This window comes from Protomyctophum bolini, assembly GCF_963924005.1.
Source record: "Protomyctophum bolini genome assembly, chromosome: 4".
Classification (NCBI taxonomy): Eukaryota; Metazoa; Chordata; class Actinopteri; order Myctophiformes; family Myctophidae; genus Protomyctophum; species Protomyctophum bolini.
Window position 1 is genome coordinate 32,210,933 of NC_137865.1, and position 20,837 is coordinate 32,231,769.

Here is a 20,837-nt window from a genome sequence, read left to right on the forward strand (position 1 = left end):
TTTCACAAAGTATTTATTTAAAGATGCCTGGTTACGCCGCGGACAAAGCCAGCTCTTGTCGTGACAAATCATGACAACAAACACAAATTTGGACCAAAAAAAATAATTACAAAGAAGAAAAACAACAAAAAAGTGTTTTAACCTTACATTTTTTTTCCTTCTTTCTAATCATTTGTTCGGCCCAAAACAATGTGTTTGTTGTCATGAAGAGTTGTCTTTGTACGAGGCTTAAAAGGTCTTTAAATAAATACCTTTTGAAATGTCTATGAGGAAAATGAACGGAGAATAATTTCCTGGGCCCTGGCAGGGGGACTGTGACGCTCTATAGAGCGCACCAGTCCCGCCCCCTTTCAGAAAAGCGAGTGGCCCAGGAAATGAAACCCCAATGCATTTTTCCATCGGCACTTCGAATATAAATTATTTAAAGACGGTTACGCCGCGGACAAAGCCAATTCGGATCATGACAAATCATGACAATGAACACAATGTTTTGGGACGATCAAATCATTAGAAAGAAGAAAATAAAGGCAGGAGACAACACTATTTGTTTTGTTTTTCGTCTTATAAATTATTTGATCGTCCCAAAACATTGTGTCCATTGTCATGATTTGTCATGATCCGAATTGGCTTTGTCCGCGGCGTAACCGTCTTTAAATAAATTATATTCGAAGTGCCGATGGAAAAATGCATTGGAGTTTCATTTCCTGGGCCACTCGCTTTTCTGAAAGGGGGCGGGACTGCTGCGCTCTATACAGGGCATTCTATAAGATATGGGAGCATCTTCTATATTTAGCACTGGCTTCTCATGGGCATTGGTCATTATTGCAGCTGGACTGACCACGTATAACATGTTGCTGCATACACACAATCTGTGAAGATGTGTGTGTGTGTCGTACATACAGTATGTTGGAACACAGTTCACTGTCCTAACGAGATACATGCATGGGGTTTGAAGATGGTAGCCAACTAGAGGTTCCTAACGACGGGTTGATGTGGTGTGTTGGAGTGGTGGGAGGCCATGCAGAGAGACAGACCGTCCCACTGGTCCCTGTTTGAAGCTGCCTCTCTCCTCTCATCTCCGTCCCTGTTTGAAGATGTGGCACTGCCTGCATGTCGCATTTGAGCCCTGATCTCAACAGAGGTCATATCGGGGGCTGTGTGTCTGTGTGTGTGTGTGTGTGTGTGTGTGCGTGTGTGTGTGTGCGCTTGTGTGTGTGTGTGTGTGTGTGTGTGTGTGTGTGTGTGTGTGTGTGTGTGTGCGCGTGTGCGTGTGCGTGCATGTGTGTGTGTGTGTGCGTGCTTGCTTGCTTTCGTGCATGTGTGCATGTGTGTCAAGCCCCCCCCCCCCCCCACGATGTCAAGCGTGTCAAATGTACTCTTGTCCTGAAGAGGCGTGAACCTGGAGATCAATCAGAACCCAATTGAGCGACCAAACGATCAAACCAGTGACGCACTGTGACTTGATGTTAGGTGTTGTCATGGAAACACACAGGGAGCAGATTTTCTGCTTCATTGGCTGCCATCATTCAGAGGGCATATTTCCCCCTTTTTTATCATTTAAAAGTATGGAAAGTGTGTGTGTGTGTGTGTGTGCACGTACACGCGCGTGTGCGTGCACACGTACATGGCTCAGCACAGTTGACACACATGGAAGTCTATCTCACATGTATTTGCAGCACATTCTGCACATTTTCAATTCAATATGTTTTGAAATGTTTTCAAAAGTAGCATGTTATACAAGTCCAAAGCGTGTCACATTGTGACGTGTTATATTTATATATTTATTTATCTTATAATGCCAAAGTATAGAGCTTTCAGTGTCACTGGTGAAATAAGACACCATGAGATGAAAAGGCCTCCAATGTGGTCTATTCTGTATATTGACTCTAGGATAGAATCACAGCATTGTGCCCCAGAGCTGCTCCACAATCATTTTTTGTCTTTAATAAATTGTACAAAATCACCTCTCCCGTCTCTCTCTGAAGCAGACGTGCACAATCTATCTACAAAATGCACCACGTCTCTCATGTGTACAGTACGTCTGTAATCCATGCACGTAACTGGAAAACCGTTCGCCCCACCGACTTCACATTTGACACAAGCGTTCCACACCACCACAGGACAGGGGGTGCACAATATATCTTCATATATGGAGCTGGCCTGTTCTGACATCACAGGGCCCAAATCCAGATCACCCCTAGATCTCCATATATGGAGCTGGCCTGTTTCACGATGATGCGCGACCTCGCCATTTATTAGCCAATTGATCACACCTGATCACCCCCCAACAGGCACTGTTCTAGTAAAACACTTTGACAGAGTCACAGAGGGCAAAAATGAAGGTCCATTCTTACACTCTGGATCCTCTGTACACACATGCACATGTGGACACGCACGCACACAGTGCGCGCGCACACACACACACACACACACACACACACACACACACACACACACACACACACACACACACACACACTTAACAGTTGATGAATGAGCTGCGGGTTAGCGGTGTCACCTTTGCTATACAAAAGGTGACCCTGGAGTGAGCAGGTATCATACATCACCCTATCGCCAGATTGACACAGCCATTATGCACAGGTGTGTGCGCACACTTGCAGCCGCACACACGCAGAAAGAGGAAATGGGAGGCTCCCATCATCTCTTACCTCCATCTGTCACATCCTCGTAAGCGTCTCCTCGTCTTCTTCCTCCGTCCGCAGATGGACACCAACTTCTTTCTTTGCCATGTTTTGTCCTTCTTTCAACACCCCAACCCGCCCGTCCTTATAGAGGCACTGTGACCTTTTCACATCAGGAGAGCAGACTTCACAGCAGGATCATTCAGATCGGATTGGCTGAACATGAGCTGATCTGGTAGCAACGTTGTCCCGAGGCCATGGGGGAACTTAACTATACATAGACATAGGAGCAGGGCTTTTCAACCAGTGGTCCTTGAGGGGCTTCCAGGTCGTCCCCATCTGAATGATGGATAGTTGGTAACCAAATGGACCCTTATAGATCTTTAACTCTTGAGAGCATGAATTGAAAACAAATGAACCCATATATGTGTCCATATGGTTTCATCGTATGTTCTCAACTAACTCCTTCCCCACTCTGGAGGCGAGGAGAGAGGAGACAACTCTAAGGGAATTCAGTCCAATGATCCAGAGCCTGTCGAAATGGGAGGACACTCACACAACCTGTGAGTCACACAAAAAGGCACCAGATGTCGTTCCTCCCCAGAGCGTACAAGCTTTACCAGAAGTAATAGAAACACATACACACACGCACACACACAAAATACAATACAGTATATGTATCGACAGCATCTGCTGTGCTCCAGGTTCGACCTTCTCCCATGCACAGAGGGATTGCAGACTCCATTAGAATTACAAATGAAGCCAACTGTTATTTTAGGCAGCTTTCTTTGAGCAAAAGCCTGTCAAAAAGTAGCACACGGCGCATTGCTTTTTTGCACATCCCTGTTCATGTCTTTCCCATATAGTACTGTGACAATGGCCCCCAGAAGTCGGCATACCCCTACCGGAGGTAGGACCAAACACAACATAGTTTTTCCTCATCTCTAAGGTCTCCCATACATGAAATGGATTCTTGTATAAAAATATTTTACTGCAAAAGTGGTGAAATTGTTATTTAAAGTTATACAGCTCAAACTAAAAATAAAGCCTGTCCGTCTGGGGGTTGAGGCACTTAAAGTCATGTAGATTCACAATGGAAGGTCTGAGAGGTTCAAAACTTGGCATAATTGAAGCCAGAACATACCTCTACATTCTAGAAAAGACTAAATGTCAATATCTGAATGTCAATATGAGATATAGTCATTTGAACACATACCTACAGTAGGCGGAATTGTACATCTATGTAGATGTCTTCTCTACTTTGTAGTGACTCTGGAATGGAATACCAATACCAATTGTGTAAATGTAGCTCTTATAATCGTGGAGTTATGCCACAAAACATATATGGTGTCCCAAACGAGGGGAAATAAAACTAATGAAATCTACAGTATCACATTAGTTTTATTTTTACTTCACTTATCAAGGGTGGGAAAACATAAAAAATCACTTGAGTAGAAGTCCCTAAAATGTATGAAATGTCTCAAACTTGAGAAATGAGAAAATGTGAACAAATAGATGCCGCTTCAAGAGAAATAGTAGAGAAATATGCAAGCCTACAGTGGAACTACTAACTATTATTATGTTGCAGCACATGACCTGGATGCTCCCTCATCAAGCTCAAATCTCAATATTATCCTCATAAATATAAATAATCAAGTTATTCATTTCTGTTATTTCTGATTGGGACATCCCTAGTATCAATATGATATCCATATCATGATATTAGACTGGATATTGTCCATGATTTGGGAAATTGTACTATTGTGATATTGCATAGGAGTTGCATAAAAATATAATTTTCGGATGGGGAAAAATCGGTATCGGCAGATACTCAAAATTAAAATGATCGGAATCAGATCGGGAGCAAAAACGTGTGATCGGGACATCCCTATCCATAATGTTGAAAAGCCCAAGGCAGAAGACCTTCAACTCTTACTAAATGTTGCTCAGCAGAGAGATGATGATGTTCATACAACCGTGCAGTGGCTCTATATACAGACAATATGCTGCAGTAATGAGCAAGTTGCAAATGTTGAGTGAGAGCATGCCTGCACCAGTCTCATCAAGAAGTCTGAATAGGGTTGATACAACATTCATACAAAGATATTTTTCATTTGTGTGAAGGCCAGTACAAGACCAGAACATCTGACAGCCATTATGGCTGGTACTGGTATGTGTACCAGAGACTTATGGTCCTTCATGCAGCATCAGAAAGGTTGATGAAGTTGTACATCATCTGCTCCTCTTGTACCCAGATCTTTGTGTATGATGACAAATATACAATAATACTGGTAATATGCCGAGGCGGCAGTGCCTCAGGGATAGAGTGGCCAATAGAGCGGCTGGATGGAGAACCGTGAGGTTCGCAAGGCAAATTTCAGTGTGAACTAACAATATACCGGTAGTACTATATCATACCATATTCTCAGTTCGATCCAGGGCTCCCCCAGAGTTAGACTCTGGACCCCTAATTGATCCCGATGTGCAGGTCGGTGCCTTGTATGGTTTCCTCTGCCATGGGTGTGTGACTGAATGTGTGAATGTAATGCACAATCTATGTAAAGTGCTTTGGATAAAAGCTCTATATACTGTAAATGCACCAATTTCCATTTACGGTATATAAACTCCTTGACTGTTATGACATACTGACTCTGAGGAGGAAGAAGATGATATTGTCTAAATACAAACCCTGGAAACATACAGCATTACAATTTGTAGAACATGGAAAGTCTGATGTTGCATGCTCTGCAAGTGTGCCCATGGGAAATGGGCACAATGAGAGAAGATGCAAATATCCAAGAAAATCCAGAACTACTACATAGACCTGCAGATATATCGATGAAGAAAACCATGGACCAGTGTCTTCAGTATGTCATAACTCTTATTTATTGAAAGTGATGACTTGTCATCACTTTCATTTATTTAAAGAAAAACTACTTCAGTGAGATTAATAAAAGCTTTGACATAGATACTGCTGTTCTAATTCTTTGTTTTATAGCTGCTATATTTCGTTTAGAGATACAGGGCTGTATTTTGCATGTCTTAAGTACCAGGTCTTATTCCCTAACTTGAGTAAACTAAAGACCTGGAGGCGTGATCAATGCCATTTGGCTATTCTGAGTGGCCAAAGAGCATTGACCACGCCTCCAGGTCTTTAGTTTACTCAAGTTAGGGAATAAGACCTGGTACTTAAGACACGCAAAATACAGCCCTTAGTGTTTTAGGTAGCAGATATTTGTCATCATATGCAAAGAGATCTGAGAGCTTTCTGATGCTGAATGTGAAGGCCCTGTCTCTGGTACTCTGACCAGTAGTCCTGTTTTTGTCTATGAACTGATTGCAACAAGACCGCAAGGACTTTTTTGTGCTATCCCTTTTGGACTGATTGTATGACTGTAGGCCTACTCTGTTGCTGTTTTTACATTTATGTCTAATAAACTATTAAATCCATCAATCAATCAATCAATTGTGCTGGCCTTCCCACAAATGAAACAATATATTTGTATGTTAAACAGTGTTGTATCCTATTCAACAATGTTGAACTTGTACCCTATTCAGTCTTCTTGACGAGACTGCATGCTCTCACTCTGGTCTTATATTACTGGAGTAGTTTTCTCAACATGATATATGATGAGGAGAGTATATTGAATTTGGGTTTGCCAGGGTTTTATGAACATCATCTCTCTGTTGAACAACAGTTAGTGTTGAAGGTCTTCTGCCGTGGGCTTTATACATTATGGGTCTTGTTTCATGCCTTTTTCCAACTGTTTAGCAAAGATGATACAAAGATTTGGATCCAATATTCAATTTTGGTAAAATTTTAAAGATACACTTCAGAATGTATACAGTATTTATGTTGTGCATTGCGCGCACTATTATTAGGCTATAGTATGTGCAGTAACCATATTACAAGTGATACTAATTAAGTCTATTTTCCATTCTGGTGAAATAGTGTCAGGGCAGGGTTCTGCTATCGTCAGTGTAGACTACTGGACAGGCAGTAGGCTCTGTTACACTAAAGAGAACTAAATGCTAGGTCACTCTCCACTCCAGTCAGCTAAATAGCTACTTGATTTGACAAGGTTCATCTCATCTTTTCACATTCCAAAATATGTGAAATGATTTTACCTGTCATTTTATGAAGAAAGCCACATACTGTAGGCAATAAGATGCAGGTGGAGCCAAATACTGTAGTATAACTTGACTGTAACCAAATAACTACAGAAATGAATAACTTGCTGTTATGAGGATAATATTGAGATTTGAGCTTGATGAGGGAACATCCAGGTCATGTGCTGCAACATAATAATAGTTCCACTGTAGTTCCACTGTAGGCTTGCATATTTCTCTGTACTATTGTTGAAGCGGCATACATTTTTACCACACATTCTAATTTCTCAAGTTTGACACATTTCATACATTAAATGTAGGGACTTATACTCAAGTGAATTTGTTATTATTTTTCCACCCTTGATAAGTGAAGCCAAAACTAATCAAATCTGTGTGATACTGTAGATTTCTAGGAGTTGGGACTGTTTTATTTCTCCCCGTTTGGCACACCATATACGTTAGTGGCATAACTTCACGAGTATGCAAGCTACAGTTATACAATTGGTATTGCTGGATTCAGTAGAACTACACCTTTCCTACAAGCCCTCATATGTGTTGCTTTGACAATCCATTTCAGAGTCACTACAAAGTAAAGAAGACAGTCTTTACTGTCTTTTCTAGAATGTAGAAGTATGTCCTGGCTTCAAGTATGCCAAGTTTTGAACCTCTCAGAGCTTCCGATATCCAGTCTAATATCATGATATGGATATCATATTGATACTAGGGATGTCCCAATCACATTTTTGTGCTCCCGATCTGATCATTTAAAAATAGCATGATCGGCCCCGATTTCCGATACACTTCACATATAAGATCACATAAGATGCACATAGGTGGAGCCAAATACTGTAGTATAAATTGACTGTAACTAAATAACTCAAATAACAGATATTAATAACTTGATTATTTATATTTATGAGGATAATATTGACATTTGAGCTTGATGAGGGAACATCCAGGTCATGTGCTGCAACATAATAATAGTTAGTAGTTCCACTGTAGGCTTGCATATATCTGTACTATTGTTGAAGCGGCATCTATTTGTACACAATTTCTCAAGTTTGAGACATTTCATACATTTTAGGGACTTCTACTCAAGTGATTTTTTATGTTTTCCCACCCTTGATAAGTGAAGTAAAAATAAAACTAATGTGATACTGTAGATTTCATTAGTTTTATTTCCCCTCGTTTGGGACACCATATATGTTTTGTGGCATAACTCCACGATTATAAGAGCTACATTTACACAATTGGTATTGCTGGATTCAGTAGAACCTCACCTTTCCTACAAGCCCTCATATGTGTTGCTATGACAATCCATTCCAGAGTCACTACAAAGTAGAGAAGACATCTACATAGATGTACAATTCCGCCTACTGTAGGTATGTGTTCAAATGACTATATCTCATATTGACATTCAGATATTGACATTTAGTCTTTTCTAGAATGTAGAGGTATGTTCTGGCTTCAATTATGCCAAGTTTTGAACCTCTCAGACCTTCCATTGTGAATCTACATGACTTTAAGTGCCTCAACCCCCAGACGGACAGGCTTTATTTTTAGTTTGGGGTGTATAACTTTATATATCAATTTCACCACTTTTGCAGTAAAATGTTTTTTTACAAGAATCCATTTCATGTATGGGAGACCTTAGAGATGAGGAAAAACTATGTTGTGTTTGGTCCTACCTCCGGTAGGGGTATCTCGAAAACTAAAGCACTTTTTGACTATTCGTCACAGGACTAATAGAAGTGAGGGATGATGGTTGACGTTTTGTTGGTGATGGAGCACGTTGTCACAGAGCTGCTTCATTAGGTGAAGTTGGAACTGAAGTTGGAACGTTTTTCATTTCGGTCATTCTCAATTTTGGCGCGGCTTTTAGCATGCACCGATTTTTACATCTGCACTTTTTACGCCTGGCTGCACTAATGACTAATTCATGATTTACATGCAAAGAGCGCTTGCGGGGCCAGAGGAAATTGAGCTGTTTCCCGCTAATTCTGCTATGTGCATGAGTATTTAATGTGTGCATGTACAGAGACACACATTCACACACACACACACACACACACACACACACACACACACACACACACACACACACACACACACACACACACACACACACACACACACACACACACACACACACACACACACACACACACACACACACACAATCACAAACATAACTAGCTCATCTCCATACACCACAATCACAGACAGTTCCAGACATACGTATGGACACATGCTGCCATCAGGCAGCCTTATTGATGTTGGACTGTCAGCCACTCTCCGCCGCATGGCTGGGGACAGATTTACAGATCTGCTTGAGGGATGGATGGATGGATGGGAGGGAGGGATGGGTGGATGGATGGGTGGATGGCACATCATTGCAGAGGGAGGGAGGGTGGAGGTGTGGACAGAGGAGGAATAAATCAGGGGAAGATGGCAAATTGGACTTTGAGGAGGATGGAGGAATCTGTAATGCCATTTTTGATTTCCAGCTCTTGATTTTATGAGGCAGCGGTCCGTGGCGCTGCGGGCGCCCTTCCAATCCCAGCCGGCTTTACTAATCTTATTGCTTCTCCTTGGAGGGAAATATGGAACTGGGGAGCATTGGTTTAATAGATATATCTCTCCAAGTGACCCATACCTGGGGACTGGGGACTCCAGATATAATACAATATATTACAGATCCTGGAAATAGACTTATCATAGATATTGTGCGCTATTCAAACTAGTAACTACATATTTATTTGCACAAAGGAATATCCAAAAATATATTTGGGCCATTTTGTGTATAATTAAACTAAATATATATTGTATTACTTTTTTTATTGCTAGGGTTAGGGTCACCCCCACATCTATTTATATTTATTGAAATATTAAGAAGGATGAGGAAAGGATAGTCTCGCTCTCCATAGCTCTGGCGGAGCTGTGAATGGTCTGGCTATGAGACACTAGGAAAGGGGAGACAGTGGGGGCACTGTAAAATACGGGATATTGCATATCAGGCCAGCTTATCATGGATGTGAGAGTCTTAGACACTGCATCATGTTCATTTATTTTCATAGTTTTATGCGATATTGATGCAATGATTTATATGTTGTGTCCTGTAAGTCCATTGTGGGCTGGGCACCTCTGGTGCATGACACATAAATATAGAATCTACTGTATCTATCTATCTTATGTTATATTAATAATCTGAAAGAAATTAAATATAACAGTCAGGTATTATCCTAAACCAGCAACCGTCGGTGAACATGCTTCTTGCTAGTTGTTGCATTGGGTTTTATAGCACAAAGCCTGACTATATCAAGTACAGTAGGGGTGTAACGATACATTTTACCAGCGATATACGATACGCAGATCACGATACATGGTTGATGATATGATACATGGATGAAATTGGTTAATTCATGGCAATACGATAGATTCAATGATTTAAGATTTCACAGTTGCACATGCATTTCACACCTGAATTCTGCTGATGGCTATAGAATTCATAAGCACTTAACTGCTACTATGCAAAGTGTTTACACACACACACACACACACACACACACACACACACACACACACACACACACACACACAAGGCAGCTCTGCTTGAATAGTGCTCACACATTCTCCCCAGTGTTAGGATAATGACCATAAAACTCCTGAATAACTCATTTAATGTTGCATTCTGTTTGGATGCACTAATGTGCTAGTTTTCCCGATTAGATGTTTCCAAAAACAGTCATATAGTTATTTATGTATCTGCCAATATAAAGTATAATTGTACCAATCAGTGAAACCCTAACTCTCATGTGAGAGTAATAACATAATATTGTGTTGAATCTGCCTCTAAGAACTGTCGGCCCCTGGCTGGTGATGAACGTCGAGCAGCGGTTGCCAGATTTATGTCCAGTTACGACAATCCCATCTGTGAACAAGTCCCATTCTACTGAATTGGTCTTATATGAAATCAGACTGTTGCTCATCCTCTCTCTCTGGAGCACTTACATCATTCTAAATGTGTCTCAGTGACCCTCTCTGTGCTCTCATTACTGCCTGTTAAAACAATTAAACATGACATATATCACATTTATAACGCGTGTGTGCGTGAGTGCGTGCGTGCGCATCCGTCTATGCCATTACAGAATATTGGGGACCCTTTAGCTCGAGGGTGTGTAATGTGTATTGTTGCACTGTGTGTCACTCTGAACAGATGTTGTTTAGTTTTGTGTATGGAATTTGTGTTAGCATCCTGGCAGGAGTTGCCGTGTATGTGTTTGTGTAAATGAATACATGCATGAATGTGTGCATACGCGTATGTGTACAGTGCCTATACTGTAGTATGACAAAATATAAAAAACCCATGCTGTTTCATCACACACACACACACACGTGCACGCATGCACACGCACACACACACACACACACACACACACACACACACACACACACACACACACACAGAGAGAAAACCATCTTAACATGCTATAAAGTCCATTTCTCATCCCAAGATCTAAAAGCCATTTACAGGACTATACCATCGATTTCTGCATACTATGATTCTCCAGTGATCTAATGATCTAGAGTCGTTCACAAATTACATTTTTGTTTGTCTTCCCTGTTGTATTCATAGTGTGTACTGTAGACCAGGACAATGGTTGTGAAAGCCATTTTCATTTGGTCAATGACAAAAGCATTTCCTCCAAATAACAAGCTCCAATCAGTCAGTTTAGCAGTAAACTGCATTTCACACTCTGTCCACCAGAGTGTGCTGCTTCATGGAAATCACTTCTGTCTGCCCCCAAAGGGCCCCATATGCCATGCACCTGAACAACTACCAGAGTTTTTAAATGTAGTTGAACCAATGTCCTTTGTGTCTTTTTTCACTTAAGCACAGGTCATGTAATGAACTGTAGATTAGTGGAAGGTCCTGCAGTATATCCTGCAGACGGTTGGGGAGGCATGCTGTCACATGGACACGACCCACAGTCTATATAGATCACCTTGTCCTTGTCTGCAAAGCAGGGACCCTGAATCACCTGCTGCTGCCCTTTGTAATGAGCAGCGGTGCACTGCACTCTGTGTGCGTGCATGCATGTGTGCGTGCGTGCGCGTGCGTGTGTGAGTGCGAGTGTGTGTCTGCACGTATGCGTCTGCTCGTGCGCGCATGTGTGTGTCTGGGTGGACCAGGGAACTGTAACCTGTATAATTAATAACCTCATCCTTCTGCTCCTGCTGCTCTCTCAGAGAGAGAGAGAGAGAGAGAGAGAGAGAGCACATCAAAACAGGGAGAAATAGAGAAAATGAAAAACAGAAGAAGAAAGAGAGAGACAGATTGGAGGGGCAGAGGGACATTAAGAGAGTAGCTAATCAGTTGAAAACAGATAATTTAAAGAAGAAGACGAAGAGAGAGATGGGGAGTGAGAGACAGGACATTAATTAAAAACGGAGCTGAGAAAGAGTAGGAAAATACTGATGAATATAAATAAACACTGTGTACCGTTTGATTCTTGTCTGTACACACTATACACAGTATTGTCCAATTAGGTTTAAAAAATGTATCACTGTATATTTATACTCGTTCTGTTGGTTTGTTTTTTGCTTTGACAACATACTGTAGGTCCTCTCCTAAGAACAATTGAATGGAAATGAGAGAGAGAGAGAGAGAATGGGAGCAGCATATGTTTTAAGGCTGTAAGGTTGATAAATAATTACTAGTATTCTCATTGACAGGGTGGCGGGGCCCAGTCACCCCTGCTGTCTACTGGAGGGGCAATTACAGAGGATTTACCCCCTCCCTACCAGCCCCCCCCCCCCTCTCTCTCTCTATCTCTCTCTTTCCCTCCTCCTTTTTTATGTAACCAATTCCAAACCCCCTTCTATGCCTTGTTCTCCCCCACCCCCCACACATGGCCACACGCACCCACGCACCCACCCACGCACGCACCCACCCACGCACGCACGCACCCACCCACCCACGCACGCACCCACGCACCCACCCACGCACACGCTCGTCCAGACCCGCAGTGGTTCGTTCCTCTGTTCCCAAGAGGATACAGCAAGCCTGCGTCTTAAACAGAGGTATATACCAGGGGATGGGGCAGTGTATTTTCTCTTGAAGCCTTGACAGAGGGAGTGATGGATGGAGGGGAGGAGGGGACAGGTTTGGCAGGCAGGGGGTCCCTGGTACCGCCTGGGGTCCCATGAGGGGCTGGGCTCGTTCCCCACCTGCCCCTCCTATAGCTCATTACCTCATTCTGGCCCTGGCCTGGCCCTCCCTCTCACCATATCACAGGGAAACTCCTCGGGTCTCAATTTCAAAGTCACATCAAAGTGCTCATCCACACACACACACACACACACACACACACACACACACACACACACATAGTGCACTGTATGATAATTCTCTGCATGTAACATCCATTTCCAAGGCAAGCAGACTGGCCTGGAGAAACAACCATAATCGGATGATGTCCTTAAATTGTCAGTCTTGCTCATGCTCAGTCTCCTCTCCTCTCCTCTCCTCTCCTCTCCTCTCCTCTCCTCTCCTCCATTGCACCTGTCAGTCAGAGGTGCATGCGTAGGCCCCATCTGCACAGTAACAGGCCTCCTGGGTCCCACACTGCCCGCAGCCAGAGGTGCGGTAGTCACGCTGGCTCAGGTTACTGGCACTCGTCATAGTGTGTGTGTGTGTGTGTGTGTGTGTGTGTGTGTGTGTGTGTGTGTGTGTGTGTGTGTGTGAGAGAGAGAGGCATGGCCAGACCATAATGAGTCATTGGGGGAGATGTATATAATGGGCCGAAGGAGTGAGGCTGTACAGGTGCATCCTCTTTGTAGTTTGTTCAGTTCAGTGTGCGTTCACTTGGTTTGTGGTTTTCATGGCTGGGGGGTCACGGTGATTCATTGTCCATAAAGGAGGAGGGTGGTCTACTTATGAAGGGTTGAGAGCTTTAGTGGCCCTAGAACCACAGGAGAGGACCACAGAACCACAGGTGCTACCTGTATTTAGATCAATGGGGGAACAGAGCCTTGATCTGACAGGCTGGAGCTATAAGACAAGAAGGAAAACTGATACAGCACAAAAGCTCTGACAACGTGTTCCTTCTATATGCTGCGCAACTATCAATTTTCTAGAGATTATTCTATCGTTTACTTTTTGGATTTGACCAGCTCAGTGGCCTTCATGGTTTGAAGGCCCCTCCTGAGACTGGGAGGTTGGGGTTCGATCCCCCGGCCGGGTCATACCAAAGACTGTAAAAATGGGACCCGGTGTCTCCCTGCTTGGTACTCAGCATCGAGGGATGTGTTGGGGGTAAGTTCCTGCGACATACTAGCGTCGGGTACAGGCTTTAGTTCCGACACACCAAAGGTCCATTAGACCGACAACCTACCCTAACCGCAAGCACGACACAACGCATGTCTGAGCAACGCATGTCGGCAAGGCTTACTTACTCTTTTGATTAATCAAATTATCAATATAATAATTTCTAATTGTATTCTATTAATCACCTAACTTGATGTTAAACTAAGGCAACAATTTTTGATATATTTTTTTTAGGTTTGAATGAATGAATGAATTATGATAAAGCCTGGTAAGCCCAATTGTATACGCTGTTGTTGTACAAGAGCGTTGCACGAAAGTAGCAATATGTCAACTAATTTCGAAAACCTCATATTTTATTAAAATAACTTTTTTTATAATCGATTAATTTGATTAACTGTTGCACCACCAGTTCCTTCATCTGGCTCTCGTATAAGCACTGTTTCCCAACCTATAGACTGTGGCCACAAAAGGAGGTCAGAAGATTTTCTGACAAGTTTAACACAGGAATGCTGGAGTCCTGACTCCATGGTCCACGCAGATCTCTTGTGATTTCAGTGAGAAACCAGCTGAGAACCATTAGTTTATACTTTATAGGATTATATCCAGCTCAGTGGTCTTGTGGTTAGAGTGTTTGTGCTGGGACTGGGAGGTCAGGGTTCGTGCACACACATAAATACACACATGCCCACACACGCTACCCCCTGTTAAGTGATGTTTATTCCATGTACCCCATGAAGACACCCCCTGGGGATCAGGATCATGTATAGCCCATTTCCTCCCCTGGTCTATCCTGTATGGATTAAAAATGTAACTGTATCATCAAACATTTAACATAGACTTACTGTTACTACAAATCAGCTCTCTAATCGAGTGTGTACTCGGTGTGTGTATGTGTATGCTTGTGCTCGTGCGTGCGTGGTGTTGTTGCTCACGCATGCGTGCGTATCTCGAGCATGTGAACACATGGAGCACATGCTTGAGTAGTTTGTAAAAAGTTAGGTGTGCTTGCGAGATGAAATAAACATTGCTTGCCAGACAGGGATGGCACCAATTCTAAAATTGCTGTTGGTGATAAAGTGTTGTCAAAGGCCTACATGTGTTTTGTGTGCGTATGTACGTGCGTGCGTGTGTGTCTGGATCTATTTCTAGTGCAGGGTCCAGAAAGCACTCCTCCTCGGCACTGCGGGAAAAGTGGGCTAAGTTTACTGGGGCAGAAAATGCAGGAGCGTGACTCACTCCTGCGCCTTTCATCATCATACACCACACAGTACACACCATCCTCTGAAATATGCCTCCATCGCATTCTGTCTGTTCACTGTTTCACACGCACGCACGCACGCACGCACGCACGCACGCACGCACGCATGCACATGCTCTCTCACTCCAGGGCTGAGGGGGCTTGTACTTGTATGTAGGGCAACAGTGAGAGAGTACAATTTTGAGATATGTTTCTTATTTTACTTGAGTATTTGCATGTGTTATAGTCCACTACATCTCAGAGGCAAATATGTTAATTTTACTCCACTACAATTATCTTACAGTTTGGTTTACTAGTTACTTGGCAGATTTACATTATTATTTCAAAACATACATTAACCACTAACTTAATCAGAATTATATACTTTAAACTACGAAAAAGATTGACACATTTTGGTAATAAATGTGTACTTTTTACACCGTTACTTACTTACTTACGAGACGGTTTTTAAGCTCAACCACACCAATGTAACTCATTGAGTTGCAATGAGTTGCATTGGTGTGGTTGACCTTAAAACTGTTTTGTCCCAAGGAGTCCCTGCCGTTGTGGTTTAGGCTTTACCTGAGTAACTGAGTACGTTTCCCACCACTGGGTGATTTACAGTTACACTTTGAAGTGGTGCAGTGTTGATTGAGCATTACTGTACATTCCACTGTACGGGATCCAAGGTGACCTTTGCTGCATGCAATGGCTCTCTCCTTTACACAGGTTCTTGATGAAATACCTTGCATTTTAAAAGCACATCACACCAAACAGACATTCACTCGCGTTGTCAAATCTATAATTTGATAACAGATTTAGAGGTGCAGAGTGACGCAGCAGAATTGAGAATGCCGTGTTGCTGCAGAGGATGACACAGCAGCACGATAGGTTTTGTCATGGTTCGTCGCTCCTGCATGGCCCTCTGTGTCCTCTGCTGCCACATAGAGAGACAGTCAGACAGAACAACTACAGACAACGAGACAAGCAGACCGAGACACAGAGAGACAGACAGACAGACAGAACTATAGAGATAACGAGACAAGCAGACCGAGACAACAGAGAGACAGACAGACAGACAGAACTATAGAGATAACGAGACTATATGAAAACCGTCAGTCAGACAGAAAGAAAGAAAGAAAGAGAGGAATAGGTTATACTCAGCAGTGTTGATTTCGTTGACCAAATACTATGACAAGAAATGTTCATCGACTTTTTTCACTGACGAAAACTAAATGGAAACTTAGCTATGATGACTAAACTGAAGGGACTAGTGGACAAGAGATCCAGTATAAGTCATTTTATAAAATAGCTTCTAGATCTGCTAATGTCAGTATACCTTGGTAAGGGACCGACTCCATTTGTAATGCCAGTACCTTGGTAAGGGACCAACTCCATTTGTAATGCCAGTACCTTGGTAAGGGACCGACTCCATTTGTAATGCCAGTACCTTGGTAAGGGACCGACTCCATTTGTAATGCCAGTACCTTGGTAAGGGACCGACTCCATTTGTAATGCCAGTACCTTGGTAAGGGACCGACTCCATTTGTAATGCCAATACCTTGGTAAGGGACCAACTCCATTTGTAATGCCAGTACCTTGGTAAGGGACCGACTCCATTTGTAATGCCAGTACCTTGGTAAGGGACCGACTCCATTTGTAATGTCAGTACCTTGGTAAGGGACCAACTCCATTTGTAATGCCAATACCTTGGTAAGGGACCGACTCCATTTGTAATGCCAATACCTTGGTAAGGGACCAACTCCATTTGTAATGCCAGTACCTTGGTAAGGGACCGACTCCATTTGTAATGCCAATACCTTGGTAAGGGACCAACTCCATTTGTAATGCCAATACCTTGGTAAGGGACCAACTCCATTTGTAATGCCAGTACCTTGGTAAGGGACCGACTCCATTTGTAATGCCAGTACCTTGGTGCTTCATCCAATGGATGAAGTACTTTTTAATACTTTTCATTGGTTCAATATTTTTTAACCAACACACAGACATAAAGGGTGTTCAATAGCTTTTATAGATTTATGGGAGGAAAAAAAAAAAACTAAAAAAGTGAGTTAGGTGGTTTCCTCCCGACAGCAACAATGTATTTGTTAATGTAACTGTTAAACATGCATGCATTAACACTGGACTCTACAGCGTTGTGTGACCAAACAAAAGAAGACCATTGTGTGTGTGTGTGTGTGTGTGTGTGCTATTTATATCTGTTTATATCTGTATTTTATGCCTGTTTCCAACGCACGCACGCACGCACTGTGTGTTGTTCATTGTTCAGTCATTCATGCAGCATCAATCTGTAATTCTCTGTACATTCATAGAACACTGAAAACAGATGAGATTAAAAGAGACGTTTGGAACAATTTCCACTTGTGAACTGCGATTGCTCCGATAATAACCTTGCTGCCTATCGCTTTCTTATAATGTACAATGCAACGCTCCAGCGTGCGTGCGTGTATACAAATGCACATGCCTGCAGTATAAGGAAGTGAGACAAGGTCATGTGTAGCTCTCTCTCTCTCCATAATCACAGGTATGAAACTCTATAGGCTTCTGTATTCCGTCATGATGAATAATATGAAACAATAGCATGTCAGCAAATAGCATAGATTGGCAATTCTGTACATAAATGCCTATAAAACCCAAAAGTCTGTACATATTGCACTACCACTGTTTTGACCGCGACGGAGGCGTGGCTTTCACTAGTGCCAATCTGTGCTATTTCACCGTGTTTTGGGTCGGGGCTGAGTCGGCTCTACCGAACTTGGCAACGTTTGCCGCACCAACGTGCTTGCTTTAGCTCGCACAGTGGTGTTTCTCGTAGCTCAATTTCGGTAGAGACGGCGCCCCTCCATCACAGTCTATGGGGAGGATTTCAGTGTCATATATGTACAGATTTGGGGGTTTTCTAGGCCTGTAGTATGTGCGGATATGCCAATACGTGCTATTTTACCGTGTTTGGGTGAGACCGGGTTGAGCAGATCTACATTCTACAAGCTTGTGGATCTGCTATTTTTTTATATCCTAGAAATGTGTGGGAGAAAATACACCATGCATGAGTACGTTCATAATGTATGAGAGGTATGCAGATGTGTGTGTGTGTGTGTGTGTGTGTGTGTGTGTGTGTGTGTGTGTGTGTGTGTGTTGGGGGGGCGGGGGCGGGCGTGGGGGGGTATTTCTTAGTTATTAATGGTGGGACGTTACATATTCACAGCAGGGAGCATTAGGAGTGGTTTCATGGAGAGAGGAAGCCCTCCTGGGGCCACGAGAGACGTGATGGATCTATCCACTCATTAACACCCCCACTTGTGTTTCATGGGCCTGTGTGTGTGTGTGTGTGTGTGTGTGTGTGTGTGTGTGTGTGTGCGTGTGCGCATGCGTGCGTCAGGGGGGGTGCAACTGCGCACCTGATTCTATATACTGGTGTGCGGGGGAGTGTGTGCGCGGGGGAGTGTGTGTGTGTGTGTGTGTGTGTGTGTGTGTGTGCAGGGTGTGCGTGCCAGCGTGTGTGTTGACAGACTGGCTTTCAACCCACCCCCAGTGCTCCTGACCTCACAGTAGCTGTAGAGAGACTGATGTGGCGATCGACCTCGCCGACCTCACACCCCTGATGGGTCAGAGGGCAAAGGTCATTGTCATTGTCTGTAGAGGACAGGAAGTGGACAGCATGGGAGAGATAAGATTGAGCGGGCTGTCAGTGAGATGGAGGACTTTAGGGGTGCAGGAGAGACAGAGAAATTGGATCGAGCATGGCTGACAGAAGTAATAGGCTGAGAAAGTGTGAAACGACTGTAGGTAATAAAATGAGCACAACATGGTGACATGGCTTGATGAAGAGAAATGAGAGACGGACCAGACTTTGACTACCGCTGATCTACGTGGCCTATTTCCATGGTTCCCAAAGTGGGGTTATTATTTTTTGCCAGTGAATTATGGTAGGCTATGTGTGATATGGGAGCTTACCATAATCACAGTAATCCTTAATCACGTCCCATCATTCAAGGGCTTTTGGATAGAAATGAAACAGACTCCATGCAGTCACTTTCAGTTAGAGTACTGCAGAGGCTGAGTGTCTGAGGGATGTCCGCACACTGTTTCTCTGCTCCCAGGAAATTCTTTAATGTTCATTAAAGAATTTCCTGGGAGCAGAGAAACAGTGTGCGGACATCACTTCCTTTTCATTGTATACGTATATTTTTGACCAGCGCCTGTAGAATTTCTGGAGATGTGCGTGCTTCCTGTTGGATGTGACTGTGACCAGCTGATGGTCGTTGACGCTTAATTGATGCATCAAGGAAGGCAATTATGTTTCTGCACTGTACTCAGATAGGTCTACCTCTATTGTGTTGTGACTTTGATTGAAAAGTTTTAATACAAATAGTTCCAATGGAACCAAAAGTAACTTTGTAAATATGCTTATCGGTGTTGCGACGATGAGGGGTATACCTGGAAAAAAATCTGCCAGGCTTTTCTCATATTTGCTTACCTTTTAAGTAGTCACAGAGTATTTATCTCCATTGTGATCGCATCCCCGACCGCTGATAATCAGAGTTAAAATTTTACGAGGTCACGCCGGTGCTACTTATTGCTTTCACTCCACGGCCCCGCCTCAAACATGATGCACGGACGATAATAAAATATTGCTTGGCTCATTCCTCCGAGTCTCGCCTCTCTCTCTCTCTCTCGCTCCCTCTCTCTGCCTGCCTGCCTGTCTGTCTGCACATGTGAGTCAGATTGTGCCTCACACAGTGTAACATCTCCTTCTTGGCCAGAACCCAAACAGACATTAAACCCCGGTCCCTTTTCTCTGTTTGTCTGTATCCAGGTCTTGTCTCAGAGGCTTAAAGAGAATGCTCTTGAATTATTCTAAACCCCCCTCCGACCACCATTCTTCTCCTGCTTCCTGTCTTTTCTACTCCTCACTTCCTCACTCGCTGAATCATCGCCCCTCAGCCAATCCACCCTCTTCCTCACTCCAAAAACCGTTGGCATCCCCACACCACTCCCCCCTCTCCTTTAGCCTTCCACCGCACCACCCATCCTCACCCTCCACTGCCATGCCTGTCCCTGTTACATAAGCACCCAGTCAGAGATCCAGTCCCATCTCTCGATCTCTGTTTTCCCCGATGTCTCCTCAGCAACGACTCAACAGGAGCCAGCCCCTTAATGAGTCGCCAACAAAGGCACCATTGATGGGGAAGCCCTAGTGTGAGAGAGGACGACCCCAGCCAACAGCACCCCAAACTGGGCATCAGCTGCCCCGAGCACTCCGCTACATACAAAGACTCCCAGTGTGGACAGAGACCCTGAAAGGGCATAAGAGTGAAAGAGAGAAAGAGAGAGAGAAATCGGAAAAAAGGGGGTGGAGAGACAGTGTGCTAGACAACAAAGAGAGAGAGAGAGAATGAGCAGAGCACCATATCAGAAAATGAGAGGGACTCATAATCTGGTACATTACTCACCTCTTTAACATTATGTGCCTCATTAAATGCTACCCTTCCTACTC

At 43.4% G+C, this 20,837-nt stretch overlaps 1 protein-coding gene across 1 annotated transcript in view; it reads left to right on the forward strand.

Annotated features, from left to right (window-relative positions):
* The window catches only part of frmd4a (FERM domain containing 4A), a 165,938-nt gene that overhangs the window by 12,356 nt on the left and 132,745 nt on the right, over window positions 1-20,837 (forward strand). The gene's annotated exons all lie outside the window — the stretch shown is intronic.